We start from the raw sequence: 15,193 nt of genomic DNA, 5'->3' as shown, positions 1-15,193 counted from the left end.
AAGACTGCCTCAAAAAAAAAAAAAAAAAAGAAAACTGGTGATAATGCCAATAACCACCCAAATTTTGAAGGAGTGATTAGAATAAACAATATTTCAAGATATCTGCAACAGCTGTGATACAATATGAAAATATCTGTGAGCTATTGAGGACAAACTCAAAGATGGGGCCAATAGTACTGTGATTTGTCACCTGCATTCATTAATTGATGAAAATGCTAAATATCCATGGTTGGTCAAAATAAAGATGTACTTTTTCTCCATCCAAGAAGTCACCTTGAATTCTATCCACCGATTTCTTGGAGATCTGAGAACCTAGGTAAAAAACCCATGTGCAGAAAAAAAAAAAAAAAAGTAATAACCTAAGGGATAAACCTTTCTCAGGGGAATGTGAATTTTAAGATGTCTGTAGACACTATTTAGGATGTTTTCCTCATAAACAACAAAGATACAAAGGGTTGTAATTCTAATGCTTTGTACCGAGTACATAAGAAAGCTAATGGTAATAAATAATAAGTAACATTAAATAAATGTTAATAAATAAATACACCTGGGGTAAATGAAACAACCCACGTTCACTTTTATTCTGGACATTCTCTTGACATAAATCCTGCTGTTAGACTTGGCTGACTGCCTAGACTTTTTCTGGACTAGGCCTTAACTATGGAAGAGAAAGCAAATTTTAGACTATCCTCAAAATTTATCCTCCGCCTACATCCTACACTTCTTGAGACTGTTCTCAGATTTCTTAATCAATATTGAAGTAAGTAAAAATCTCCTGTGGCTACGAATCTTGGCATGCTTAATAGTATCCATGGGAACATCCTAATTGAAAACATTCAGTTCCCATTGGATCATCTCCTATCCCATGAAGCATTTAAGACAATTAGTTTGAATCCTCCCACATACTTGACACCCTATAAAGAATCTTGCAGTGATGGGTAATACAGTATATGGTATGGGGGCAAATCTATAATCTGAGCACTCAAAATAATTCTAGAGAATTGTTTATGGGCACTCAAAACCCTGACCTAGGGCATTTTACACTTGTTAACTTTAGCATTTTGTCTGTAATATAAACAGCAATGTGAAGTTAAGGTAAAGCCTATCAGAAATTTCCTTTTTTATTGCATTAAAAATGGATCATTCACTAACTTACACCATAGAAAATAAGGTGGTAGAAGCTAGGAGCCACTTGGTTTCTCACCTTTCCTCATAATTTTGCCTCATGTGTTATTAAACGCCCCATAATTTCTAGTTAGAATCGACATTGCTTTTCCTAGTTTAGAGATCCAGTGCTACAAATAATAAATGCAGGATCATGAAAAGAGCCAGCTCTATTATTTTTCTCTTGTCCAAGGAACATCTGTTTTATGTTAACAATCTCTGCTAGGGTGAAAGAGGGTAAAGAATCAGATGCTGACATTAAGAAAAGCCATTTTATCTTTTTATACTTCTTCTTCCTTACCTGCAAAATGGAGGCTGGGATTCTGTGCCCTCTTCTACCACGAATTCTGAGATTACTGTCATTGAATCCAAGCCTTACTTCACCACTTCTGCATCCCAGCAAAACTGCTCCTCCTTTTAGAGCTCAGAGCATCCTTTTCAAGTCAGCAGGAGTGGCTCAACAAAAAAAAAAGAAGAAAAGAAAACACAAGGGCACAGAAGGAGCATGGAAACCAGCCAAGGCTGACAGAATTTCAATAACCTGGGATTTGAAAAGCTGTACAAATATATTTATTATCAAGATGTTTCAACTTATTATTATTAGCTTACTTTTATTGAGTAAAAGGTCTTCTGTGCTCATGCCAGATGGCCGGGAAAGTATTAGGAAATCATTTCTGAAGGATGGTGCTCAGTAATCCAAAACAAGCCAAAAGTTGAACCTCCTGCTATTTGTACAACCCATCATCCACACAAAGAGCAAAGAAAATGAAGTGTCCTTCTTTCTTTCACTTTTCTACCCTGATTGGGTTATAATTATGATATAAGAAAATGATCCCACAATCCCCATACTAAATATTTGTACCAGTATTTAACTGAATTTAGAATAGAGGCTTTCATTTCATCCCTACTCTGTAAGAAGAGTAACTACCTAGGAACAACCATGATGTGGGAAGCCTAAGGCATGTGGAAAGGCCAGGGTGGATGAGATACCACATGGAGAGAGACTGGCCACAGACACTGAGGAGCTATTCATAACAGTGAAGAAGCTATCTTAGAAGCAGAACCTCCAGTCCCATTGCCCAACCAATGCCATCTGGAGCAGAAATGAAGAGCTCAGCTGACATCTTCCCTAATCCCTCACTGAAAAAACTATGAAAATGGTTATCCTAAGCCACTAAGTTCTGCAGTGGGCTCTTAGGCAGCAGGATATAACCGAAAGAGGCAATCATCACATCTGTTCTTTTTTTTTTTTTTAGAGACAGGGTCTTGCTCTGTTGCCCAGGCTGGAGTGCAGTGGTATGATCATGGTTCACTGCAGCCTCAATCTCCTAAGCTCAAGCAATCCTCCCATCTCAGCCTGCTGAGTAGCTGGGACTACAGGAGTACACCAACATGCCCAGCTAGATTTTTAAAAATTTTTTAGAGATGGGGGTCTTCCTATGTCGCCCAGGCTGGTCTTGAACTCCTGGGCTCAAGTGATCCTCCTGCCTTGGCCTCCCAAAGTGCTGGGATTACAGGCTTGAGTGATCGCATCCAGCCATGTCATTACATGGCCTTTGGTACCACCAGAGAAGTAACAGTAAGGTAGCCTAAGCATTCTTCAGACAAGAGTGGAAAGTGAATGAAAGTCCTTCCAGCTGGCTCAGGATCTCAGAATCACCCAACCTTAATACTCAGGCAGAAGTTAGTTTCAACATGAAGTGGAGAAACTCACTTCTGGCCAACGCATCCCAATAGGAATCATTAAGGCTCTACAGGCACTAATGGCAAGAGACTACCTCATTCAAGTAAAGGTGTCCCAAGAGCAAGAAGCCAAAAGAAGGCCTCTATAGTAACTGCTGAATCTTCAGGTAAAACACTTCTTGCCTCTAGGAAGTCTTCCCAACTGTATGAACTCCAGAGAAACCGTGCAAATGGTTTGGCAGATACCTAACTGATAACGGGTATGCAATCTATCAATATGCTAATCTTTCAAGGGCAAGAGACTCAGGCTTATCCTGGTGTCTCCTATTACAGCCCATTTGAACCAAGGAATCTGCCCATGGTTTCAAGGCCTTTTCAAATTTGTCAAGGAAAAAAAAGAGATACCCAACACCATACAGCAACAAACTAGGTGGGTCACCACCTAGGCAATTTTATTATTTGAGTATTTTTGAACCTGTAGTTATTTATTCAGCTCCAGGCAAACAGGGACATATGGCCACGCTATCTATAGTTTATAGTGCTATTAAAACTACTTCTAATATATATTCTTAACTCAGAGGAATGATTGGCAGTAGGTGAGTTCTTGAAGAACACTGAGGAATGTTACTAAAAATAAGGAACCCCCTTCTACTCTGCAAAGTGTTTTACAGTTTTGTCTCAAAGCACCCTTTGGAGAGAAGTCAGTTTTGTTATATTCACTTTACAGACCAAGGAACATGGACCTCTAACTGCTAGAATTTATTCCAATGTATAGGTATTCATACCTATCAAACCAGGTACAAAAACATGGATGATCTGAGTGACTATAGCCAATTGGTAGACAACCAAGGTGAAAAACATAAGAAACAATTTAAACTCTGGTCTGCCACCCTAGAGGAATAATTTCACCTCTCTTTGTACTCACCCCCTCCAAAATACCCCACCCCCAGAGGTAAAGATTATCATACTAATGGTTATTTTTGTTTACTTTCAGAATAAAAATGCTTCCCTTACCAGGATTTAGAATTATAATATAGTAACTCATGCCAAAATCCAGAAATTGCCCTGTTAGTATATAGCAAATAATATTTTTATCATAGTTCTGATCTGGGAGCAAAAGTCAAATGATCTTACCTCAGGAAGTTGGTGTTTATTCTAAAATATTGTGATGGCATATAAAATGAGGTTACCGGGGGCTGGAGAAGGAATTGGGGAGTTACTGTTTAGTAGATACGGTTTATGTTTGGGATGATAAAGAAGTCCTGGAGATGGATGGTAGTGATGGTTGCACAACATTGTGAATGTACTTAATGCCACTGAAGTGTACACTTCAAATGGTTAAAATGGTAACTTTTATAGTGAACTTTCAATTACATTTTTTAAAGAAATAAATGCCTGCATGAGGAAATAAAACTCAGGCATGGCTAAATCATGCATTATTATTTCCATGGTAGAAAATGACTTGAAAGAAATGTTAAAACAGTTTGGATTTCATGTTAGGCATATTCAATCCGAATGACTGTGAAAGGCTTTTCACTCATAATTTTTCAATCTAAACACTGTTGTAAGAGGCTTCACAGTATTGATCACTCTGATATGTCATATCTAAAAATAGTTTACACTTAAGCAAACAGTAATTTAACCAAATGATCAAAATTACAATCACCAATGAGGGGTTGAGACATCATGTGCCTCCTGATGCATTACCTGAGAAGGACATGTCACTTATGCAGTATTCCAGACAAAAATGCAAAATCTCAGACACTTTTCAAAAGAAGACATACATGTGGCCAATGAGCAGATGAAAAAAAAAACCCAACATCACTAATCATTAGAGAAATGCAAATCAAAGCCACAATGAGATACCATCTCACATCAGTAAGAATGGCTATTATTAAAAAGTCAAAAAGAAACAGGTGCCAGTGAGGTTGCAGAGAAAAAGGAATGCTTACACACTGCTGGTAGGAGTGTAAATTAATTCAACTATTGTAGAAAACAGAGTGGCGATTCCTCAAAGACCTAAGAACAGAAATACCATTCGACCCAGCAACCCCATTACTGGGTATATACCCAAAGGAATATAAATCATTCTACCATAAAGACACATGCAAGCATATGTTCATTGCAGCACTATTCACAATAGCAAAAACATAAAATCAACCTAAATGCCCATCAATGATAGACTGGATAAAGAAAATGTGGTACATATACACCATGGAATACTACACAACCATAAAAAAGAATGAGATCATGTCCTTTGCAGGAACATGGATGGAGCTGGGGGCCATTATCCTAAACAAACTAACACAGGAACAGAAAACCAAATACTGCATGTTCTCACTTGTAAGTGGGAGCTAAGTGATGAGAACACATGGACACACAGAGAAGAACAACAGACACTGAGGCCTATTGGAGGATGGAGGGTGGCAGGAGGAAGAAGAGAAAAAGAAAAACTACTGCATACTAGGTTTAGTACCTGGGTAATGAAATAATCTGTACAACAAACCCCCATGACAAGAATTTACCTATACAACAAATCAGCATATGTACCCCTGAACCTAAAAGTTTTTTTAAAAATGCATAATCTCCTGACTTTTTAATGATTGCCATTCTAACTGGTGTGAGATGGTATCTCATTGTGGTTTTGATTTGCATTTCTCTGATGGCCAGTGATGGTGAGCATTTTTTCATGTGTTTTTTGGCTGCATAAATGTCTTCTTTTGAGAAGTGTCTGTTCATGTCCTTTGCCCACTTTTTGATGGGGCTGTTTGTTTTTTTCTTGTAAATTTGTTGGAGTTCATTGTAGATTCTGGATATTAGCCCTTTGTCAGATGAGTAGGTTGCGAAAATTTTCTCCCATTTTGTAGGTTGCCTGTTCACTCTGATGGTAGTTTCTTTTGCTGTGCAGAAGCTCTTGAGTTTAATTAGATCCCATTTGTCAATTTTGGCTTTTGTTGCCATTGCTTTTGGTGTTTTAGACATGAAGTCCTTGCCCATGCCTATGTCCTGAATGGTAATGCCTAGGTTTTCTTCTAGGGTTTTTATGGTTTTAGGTCTAACGTTTAAGTCTTTAATCCATCTTGAATTGATTTTTGTATAAGGTGTAAGGAAGGGATCCAGTTTCAGCTTTCTACATATGGCTAGCCAGTTTTCCCAGCACCATTTATTAAATAGGGAATCCTTTCCCCATTTCTTGTTTTTGTCAGGTTTGTCAAAGATCAGATACTTGTAGATATGTGGCATTATTTCTGACGGCTCTGTTCTGTTCCATTGATCTATATCTCTGTTTTGGTACCAGTACCATGCTGTTTTGGTTACTGTAGCCTTGTAGTATAGTTTGAAGTCAGGTAGTGTGATGCCTCCAGCTTTGTTCTTTTGGCTTAGGATTGACTTGGCGATGTCAGGAAACAACAGGTGCTGGAGAGGATGTGGAGAAATAGGAACACTTTTACACTGTTGGTGGGACTGTAAACTAGTTCAACCCTTGTGGAAGTCAGTGTGGCGATTCCTCAGGGATCTAGAACTAGAAATTCCATTAGACCCAGCCATCCCATTACTGGGTATATACCCAAAGGACTATAAATCATGCTGCTATAAAGACACATGCACACGTATGTTTATTGCCGCATTATTCACAATAGCAAAGACTTGGAACCAACCCAAATGTCCAACAATGATAGACTGGATTAAGAAAATGTGGCACATATACACCATGGAATACTATGCAGCCATAAAAAATGATGAGTTCATGTCCTTTGTAGGGACATGGATGAAATTGGAAATCATCATTCTCAGTAAACTATCGCAAGAACAAAAAACCAAACACCGCATATTCTCACTCATAGGTGGGAATTGAACAATGAGAACACATGGACACAGGAAGGGGAACATCACACTTCGGGGACTGTTGTGGGGTGGGGGGAGGGGGGAGGGATAGCATTGGGAGATATACCTAATGCTAGATGACGAGTTGGTGGGTGCAGCGCACCAGCATGGCACATGTATACATATGTAACTTACCTGCACATTGCGCACATGTACCATAGAGCCTAAAGTATAATAATAATAATAATAAAAGAAAAAAAAATGCATAATCTCAATCTAAACAAGAGGAGCCATCAACCAAACCCAAATTTGGCACTTTTCTTTTTTTTTTTTTTTTTTTTTTTTTTTTGTAATGGAGCATCTCGCTCTGTCGCCCAGGCTGGAGTGCAGTGGTGCAACCTCGGCTCACTGCAACCTCTGCCTCCCGGGTTAAAGTGATTCTCTTGCCTCAGCCTCCCAAGTAGCTGGGATTATAGGTGCCCTGGCTAATTTTTTTTGTTTGTTTTTTGTATTTTTAGTAGAGATGGGGTTTCACCATGTTTGCCAGGCTGGTCTCGAATTCCTGACCTCAGACAATCCACCTGCCTCGGCCTCCCAAAGTGCTGGGATTGTAGGCATGAGCCACAGCACCCAGCCCAAATTTGGTACATTCTATAAAACAATGTCATAAATTTGTCATTGTTCAAAATATCGATGTCATGAAAGACAAAGAAAGGCTTATAAGATCTGTTCCAGATCAAAGGAAACTAAAAAGTCATGACAAATAAATTCAATACATGATCCTGGACTTGATACTGTACCAGGAGAAAAAAAATATTCCACTGAAGAACATTTTGGGGATAAATAATGAAACTGGAATACAGACTGCATACTAAAGTACTGATATCAAATTTCCTAAATTTGAATAACAGTGTGCTTACGTACAGTTTTCAAACTTAATACTTCAGTGGGAAACTGGAAAATCATATCTTGACTAGATATTGCAAAACTAAAGAATAAAAGAATTGTATAAATGCTGTAATCTAGTTAGTGAAAGTGTTTCTCAAACAGATATGGGTTAGCAATTCTGAAACTGTATACTAGATTTAAACCAATAAATATATTAAGTTTAAACTATTAAGGCATAGAAGAACATGATGTATGTGATTTAATCTCAAGTGATTTAGTATATGGCAATCAATATATAAATACAGATATATAAAATACATATACATATATGAATAGACAGAAAGAAAATGATAAGGCACATGTAGCAAATGTTAAGTAAATCTAGTAAAGGGTATACAGGATTTCCTGGTACTATTCTTGCATCCCTATTTTCTGTCAGTTTGAAGTTACTTCAGTATAAAAAGTTTAGTCTGGATCCTTGAATTAACATGGCAGAAAACTGCCCACACAACCAGAAATGCCCATATTGAGAAGAAAAGCATCTGTTGTGTTAAGCTCCTGAAAGTTGAGGAACACAGCTGCTAGTGTTATATTAACCAATACAATAGGATTTCAATGTAATTGATCTTTGCTTCTTGTAGGGCATAGCTTTATTTCTGCTAATCAAATATTTGTCACAAATACTCTATGATACAGAGTGATCCACCAAAGAATGAAAAAAATCAATGGACAAAAATTTGAGGATAAATAGGATATCTGCCTAGTCTCAAAGCATCTCCCCCAAGATATTTTAACCATAAAGAGAAAAAGTAATAATTTTACTGTAGAGAAACCCTGCAGACAGCAATTTAAACAAGGAATCAAGGTAAATGTCACCAGTAACAAGACACAACATCATGAACTCCTTGATATGATACACTGAAAAATATGCATCATTATATTCTTGCCAAAAATGAACAACCTTATTCATAAGAAAGCATCAGACAAATACAAATTGAGGAACATTCTACAAAATATTGATCTGTACTCTTCAAAGGTGTCATTAAAGATTAAGAAATTATTACAAACTGGATGAGACTAAGGAGAAATAATAACTAAATGCAATATGGGATCCTGGACAGGATCCTAGAACAGAAATAGACCACCAGTGGAAAAACTGATGGAATTCAAATAAGCTCTGTAGTTTAGTTAATAATACTGTACCAAGATTAATTTCCTATTCTTGATCCCTTACATAAAATGTTAACATTAAGGGAGCAGGGTGAGGAATATAAGGGAATGCTACTATTTTTGTAACTTTTCCATAAGCTCATCCCTTGAGTGATTGAATGAATATTCCTACTAGACTGATGTACAGGTTAACCTCCACTCCTACTCAAAACTCCACTATAAACAATAACACCTGGCTTGTTTTTAAGACTTAAACCTACAAGCACAAGAGAAAGGAAAAAGAGAACAAAATTAAAGTGGCTGGGAAACAGATGGGCATAGAGTGACTACAGGAAGAAGGTTAATTTATACAACAGACTCTGGAGGACCCAGCTCCTTCTGAGGTGTAGATAGAGCTGGAAGCAGGAGGATAAGAGCATCTCAAAGCTAAAACACCAGTATTTCAGGTGGCACTAAAAAAAAAAAGCCAAATAAGATATGACACAGTACTCTACAACTTAGCATTTATCTTAGGCTTATTAAAGGAGCTCTTTCAGACTTTTCATTTATCATTCATATACACACAGAAAGGGAAATAAGCAAAATTAACTGCTCAAGGTTTTCCTAAAAATTCCTCACATTCAGAACTGAATTATCTGTCCATCTTTTTGACTCAGACTGGTCAATGTCCATATTTTTCCACAGTGTTGTCTTCTATGCCATCAATAGCATTTGGTGATACAGCACTTCTTAAAAGAATCCATAAAAAGAAACTGGAACCATCAGTACCTAACTTTGAAATTATGTAAAGCTAGCCTATTTTTGACTGCCACTTTGGGATGGCTGCTAAACACCTGGGAAGCATCCAACTTACTGCCTCTCCCACTCCCCCACCTTCTAACTATTTGATTCCTATGAGTCTCCAACAGCCCTTTAGTCTCCAATATATTTTCTCAAGCCATTTACACCCAGTCTGCAAGTTTTGATGCATATAAGACATCATCAATTGTGAAACATTTTAATTTTAGATCAGGGAGCGAAAGTCTGCCTCAAAAATAGATTAAACAAATCAAGACAGGGTGATACTGACACAGTCTAGACATAAACCCTTACACTTACATAAGGTCAACTGATTTTGCACAAGGGTTCCAAAACAATCCATTAGGAAAAGAACAGTTTGTTCAAAAAATGATGCTAAGACAAGTGGATATCCATATACAAAAGTATGAAGTTGAACCCCTACTTCACACCACATACAAAAATTAACTCAAAATGAATCAAAGACCAACATATAGGAGCTAAAACTATAAAACTCTTAGAAGAAAACATAAGTGAAATCTTTGTGATCTTGGATTACGCAATGGTTTCTTAAATATGACACCAAAAACACAAGTGACAATAGAAAACAATAAATAAACTTCATCAAAATTAAAAGCTTTCATGCTTCAAAGGACACCATCAAGAAAGTAAAAAGACAACCCACAAAATGGAAGAAAATTTTTGCAAATCATTTATCTGATAGACAACTAAAATATGTATTATATGTATTGTATCATATGTATTGAATCCAGAATATATAAAGAACTCTTACAATTCAATATTTTATAAAGACAACCCAATTTAAAATGGACAAATGATCTAAATACACATTTCTCTAAAGAAGATATACAAGTGGCCAATAAGCACATGAAAAGACATGCAACATTATTAGTCATCAGGGAAATTCCAACTAAAACCACAATGAGACACCATTACACACCCACTAGGATAGCCATAATCAAAAAGATAGACAATAACAAACGTTGGTAAGGACGTGGAGAAACTGGAACCCTCACATATTGCTCACGAGAATGTCAAATAGTACAGCAGCTTTGCAAAAGAACCTGGCAGTTCCTCAAAAGGTTAAACATAGAGTTACCATACGACACAACAATTCCACCTCTAGGTATATATTCAACAGAAATAAAAACATATGTCCACACAAAAACCTACACACAAGTGTTCAGAGTAGCATTATACATAATAGGCAAAAAGTGAAAATGACCCAAATGTCTGTCAACTGATGAACTGATAAATAAAATGTGGTATAGCCATACAACAGAACTGGCAATAAGAAGTGCTGATACATGCTACATTTAAAACATGCTAAGTGAAAGAAGACAATCACAAATGACCACACACTATATGGTTTCATTTCTATGAAATGTCTGGAATAGACGAATCCATAGACAAAAAGTAGATCCATGGCTGCCTAGGAATGGTGGAACTGGGGGTGATTGCTAGTGAGTATGGGGTTTCTTTTTTGGGTGACAAAAATATTCTGGAAATAGTTGTGATGGTTGCACAATTCTGTGAATATACTAAAACCACTGAATTGTACACTTTAAATTGGTGACTATATGGTATGTGAATTACATCTCAACAAGGCTGTTACTTTAAAAAGTGGGAAAACAGGCCGGGCACGGTGGCTCACGCCTATAATCCCAGCACTTCGGGAGGCCGAGGCAGGCAGACTGCTTGAGGTCAGGAGTTTGAGACCAGCCAGGCCAACATGGTGAAACCCCGTCTCTACTAAAAATACAAAAAAATAGCTGGGCATGGTGGCACACGCCTGTAGTCCCAGCTACTCAGGAGGCTGAGACAGGAGAATCGCTTGAACCCTGGGGGCGGAGGTTGCAGTGAGCCGAGATCACGCCACTGCACTCCAGCCTGGGCAACAGAGGGAGATTCCGTCTTTAAAAAAAAAAAGTGGGAAAACAAGAGACAAAGGAGAAAACCTTTAAAAATAATAATAATAATTGCAAGAATGTTCCAGAGTTGATTATGGTGAGTGCGTTAAATCCAATCTGATGAATGTAGAAGATGTAATCTTAACCATATGCAAGATTTATCAAATTAAAATATTACAATCAGTCCAGGTGGCTTAGTTCAGATTATTAAACTGTCAATATTTATATGTTGGATGAAAGCCCAAAAGTAGAAAGCAATATAGTTAAAAATAAATAGAGGGTTATAATTACTAGGAGATATAATTCCCGATCTAGCAAAGGAAGCACACTAACTAATAAAATGATAACATTCATTACTCTCCCTCATTTGGAAAGGGTTATGATTATTATGAAAACCAATATGGGTATGCAAAGAGCTGAAATCAAGTATATTTGAGATATGCCATAGTACATGACACCAAGCTTATGACAAGAGAAACATTTAGTGGAAGAAAGAAAAATATATTGCATACCAAAAGAAAATTAATATACATATGAACCTGTACATAAATCCAATCTGTTTATATATATTTTTGAGACAGGGTCTCACTCTGTCACCCAGGCTGGAGCACAATGGTGTGATCACATCTCCCTCCAGCCTTGACTTCCCAGGCTCAAGCAATCCTCCCACTTCAGCCTCCCAAGTAGCTGGGACCACCAGCGTGCACCATCACACCTGGCTAATTTTTGTAGAGCTACATCTCACTGTGTTGCCCAGGCTGGTCCTGAACTCCAGCTCAAGTGATCCTCCCACCTTGGCCTCTCAAAATGCTGGGATTACAGGCATAAGCTATGACACCTGACCAATCTGCTGTTATTATTGAGGACCATCTGCCATTCTAGATATAGAAGAATATAGAGAAGGGATTGGCAAACTTTTTCTTAGGGTCTGGGAGCTATATGGTCTCTATTACAACTACTCAACTCTGCCACTCTAATTCGAAAGCAGCCATAGCAATATGTAAACAAATGAGTGAAGCTGTGTTCCAATAAAACTGTTTATGGAAACTGAAATTTAAATTTCATATAATTTTCACATGTCACAAATTATTCTTTTTATGTTTTCCCAACCATTTAAAAATGCAGAAACCATTCTTAGCTTATAAAATACACAAAAAATGGGTGGCAGGATGGATTTGGCCCACAGGCTGAATTACGTCAACTCCTGATAGAAGAATACTTTCAATATGAAGAACACTTCGACATGCTAGTAAGCAAGTCTTCCAATACACAAGAATGCTTACTCACCACAAACAGAAAGACATGCTAACAAGTAGGCCTCATCTGGGAAATAGTCACAAAAACTGTCAAGAATGTTTACAGGAATAAATGACTTAATACGTAAAATGTTCTAAAAGTAGTATTGGGCACCCAGCAAACCACTCAACACTCTCTTCTGATATTATTAGTAGCAAGATATCCATACTGACTCCAACAGAAAAGACAAAGGCAATGGTTCCATCTCTGCAGTAGTACCGTGCATATCAGAATTAGAGCTGCAGATTAGGCATCCCTAATCTGAAATCCAAAATGCTCCAAAATGTGAAAGTTTCTGAGTGTTGACATGAGATCACAAATGAAAAAATCCACACCTGACCTTATGTGACAGGTCATAGTCAAAACACAGTCGAAATTTTGTTTCATGCACAAACTTATTTAAAATATTGTATAAAATTACCTTTAGGCTATGTATATAAGGTGTATATAAAACATTAATGAATTTCGTGTTTAGACTTGCGTCCCATCCCCAAGAGATCTCATTATGTAAATGCAAATATTCCGAAGTCTGAAAAAATCCAAAATCCAAAACACTTCTAGTCCCAAGCATTTCAGATATGGGATACTCAAATTGTATTACTTTTAGGTCTCAAATTTCCAGCTGTGGTATTTTCTTAAGAGGGTCTCTGAAATTCTCAAAGCTAGAGTAAATTTCATTTCAGTAGCAGGAAGCTGTTATTTACTCATTACAATTAAATAAATACTCATTTTGATAAGTAGAAGAAAAGTGAAATGATGACGACAAAATGTTTGAGAGTTACTGCTCTAAGAAATTGCCCAAAGGATTTTTCAAAGGAAAAATTAAGATTTGGGTCAGATTCTATCCTTGGCTATATGTGTGAGTTCAATACTAAAAGCAACATGGAAATCTGACCTTTCCCAAGGAACTGTTCCACCTAAGAACCTACAAGAAATTCGGATTTGATTAACAGCTCAGAGCTCATCTCTTCCACCTGACCACTTCCTACTTCTTGGTTTATAAGTACAAGGTGCTTAGGAAGAACAATGTGTTCAAGAATGGGAAAATTATCCCTACCGGCCCCCCAGCGCAACCTTGTGCTGCACACCCTGACAGAAAGAACAGAGAAGTCGTTTACTTATTACAGTGACAGGTGGCTTCAATCATCATATTGACCTGACCTGCAAAGGAAGGCTTGTAATTCATAATTAAACAGAGCACCACTGCCTGCCTTTTCTAGATAAAATTACATTTTGAGAGAGAAAAAAATTAATACTCATTTTGATTTCACAACTTTAAACAATGGAATGTTGGGAAACTATTCTTGACAAAGCAGCCTGCTATACATTCACCCAACCACCTGTCACTAACATCATTCTCAAACACAAAGGGCTATTTTTATGTAGTACATTACCAAGATAGATAATATTCCATTGCCATAGCAACAAGTTTTCCAGAAGATATGTTAACCCATGAAGAATGCAAAACAGAACAAAGCTATTTCTTTGCATTTGCCTTTAAAATATATGAAGAGGATTGTAAGATTTTTAAGGCGTGGTTTGCTCAATAGAGCCTTAGTGGATTTGAGCAACATATAAAGAAATCCTTAGGCCATTGACCACTGCCTATGAAAAAAAAGAAAAAGAAAACAAATAGAACAAATCTTGAATGTATACATATACACATACAGCTATTTTTTAATCTTTTTCTTTTTTTTTAAGAGACAGGGTCTCACTCTGTCATGCAGGCTGGAGTGTAGTGGTGCAATCGCAGCTCACTGCAGCCTCGACCTTTCGGGCTCAAGCAATCCTCTTGCCTCAGCCTCCCGACTAGCTGGGATCACAGGCATGCACTACCACACACAGCTAATTTTTAAAAACATTTTTGGAGAGACAGGTTTCTCACTATGTTGCCCAGGCTGGTCTTAAACTCCTAGCCTCAAGCAATCCTCCTGCCTCAGCCTCCCAAAATGCTGGAATTACAGGCATGAGCCACCATGCCTGGCCTGGCCCACATATAGCTATTTTTACGGCATAACTTTAACATGTATGACATGATGTTTTGATATACATATCCATAGTGAAATGATTACTACCAGTAAGCAATCTGACATACTCATCACCTTCCATAGTTACCTTTGTGGGGAGAAGAGGTAAGAGCACCTAAAATCTACTCTTAGCACATTTTCCATATACAACACAATATTATTAACTATAGTCCTCCTGCTGTACATCTCTAGACTTATTGAGCCTACATCACTGCAAGTTTGTACACTTTGACCTACATTGCCTTATTTCCTCCCCGTTCCCACCCTTGGTAACCATGGTTCTATTCTGTTTCTACATATTTGACTCTTTTTTTCAGGTTCCAGATAAATAAGATCATGAAGTATTTTTCCTTCTGTGTCTCACTTATTTTACTTAGCATAAGTTCATCCATGTTGTCACAAATGGCATGATCTCCTTTTTTAAGGCCGAAT

General features: G+C 37.5%; 1 protein-coding gene across 6 annotated transcripts in view; it reads right to left on the bottom strand.

Moving 5' to 3' along the window:
* REPS2 (RALBP1 associated Eps domain containing 2) overlaps window positions 1–15,193 on the bottom strand; it is a 214,503-nt gene that overhangs the window by 183,640 nt on the left and 15,670 nt on the right. The window contains exon 1 of one of the 6 annotated variants that reach the window (XM_063660847.1): window positions 1,466–1,549. The exons of the other annotated variants lie outside the window; for them this stretch is intronic. The gene's annotated coding sequence lies outside the window, so the exon portion shown is untranslated. Of the gene's footprint in view, window positions 1–1,465; window positions 1,550–15,193 lie in introns of those variants that run through there. 6 annotated transcript variants of the gene reach the window in all.

This window comes from Pongo pygmaeus, chromosome X (assembly GCF_028885625.2).
Source record: "Pongo pygmaeus isolate AG05252 chromosome X, NHGRI_mPonPyg2-v2.0_pri, whole genome shotgun sequence".
Lineage (NCBI taxonomy): Eukaryota > Metazoa > Chordata > Mammalia > Primates > Hominidae > Pongo > Pongo pygmaeus.
This window is presented reverse-complemented; position numbering and strand designations above follow the sequence as displayed.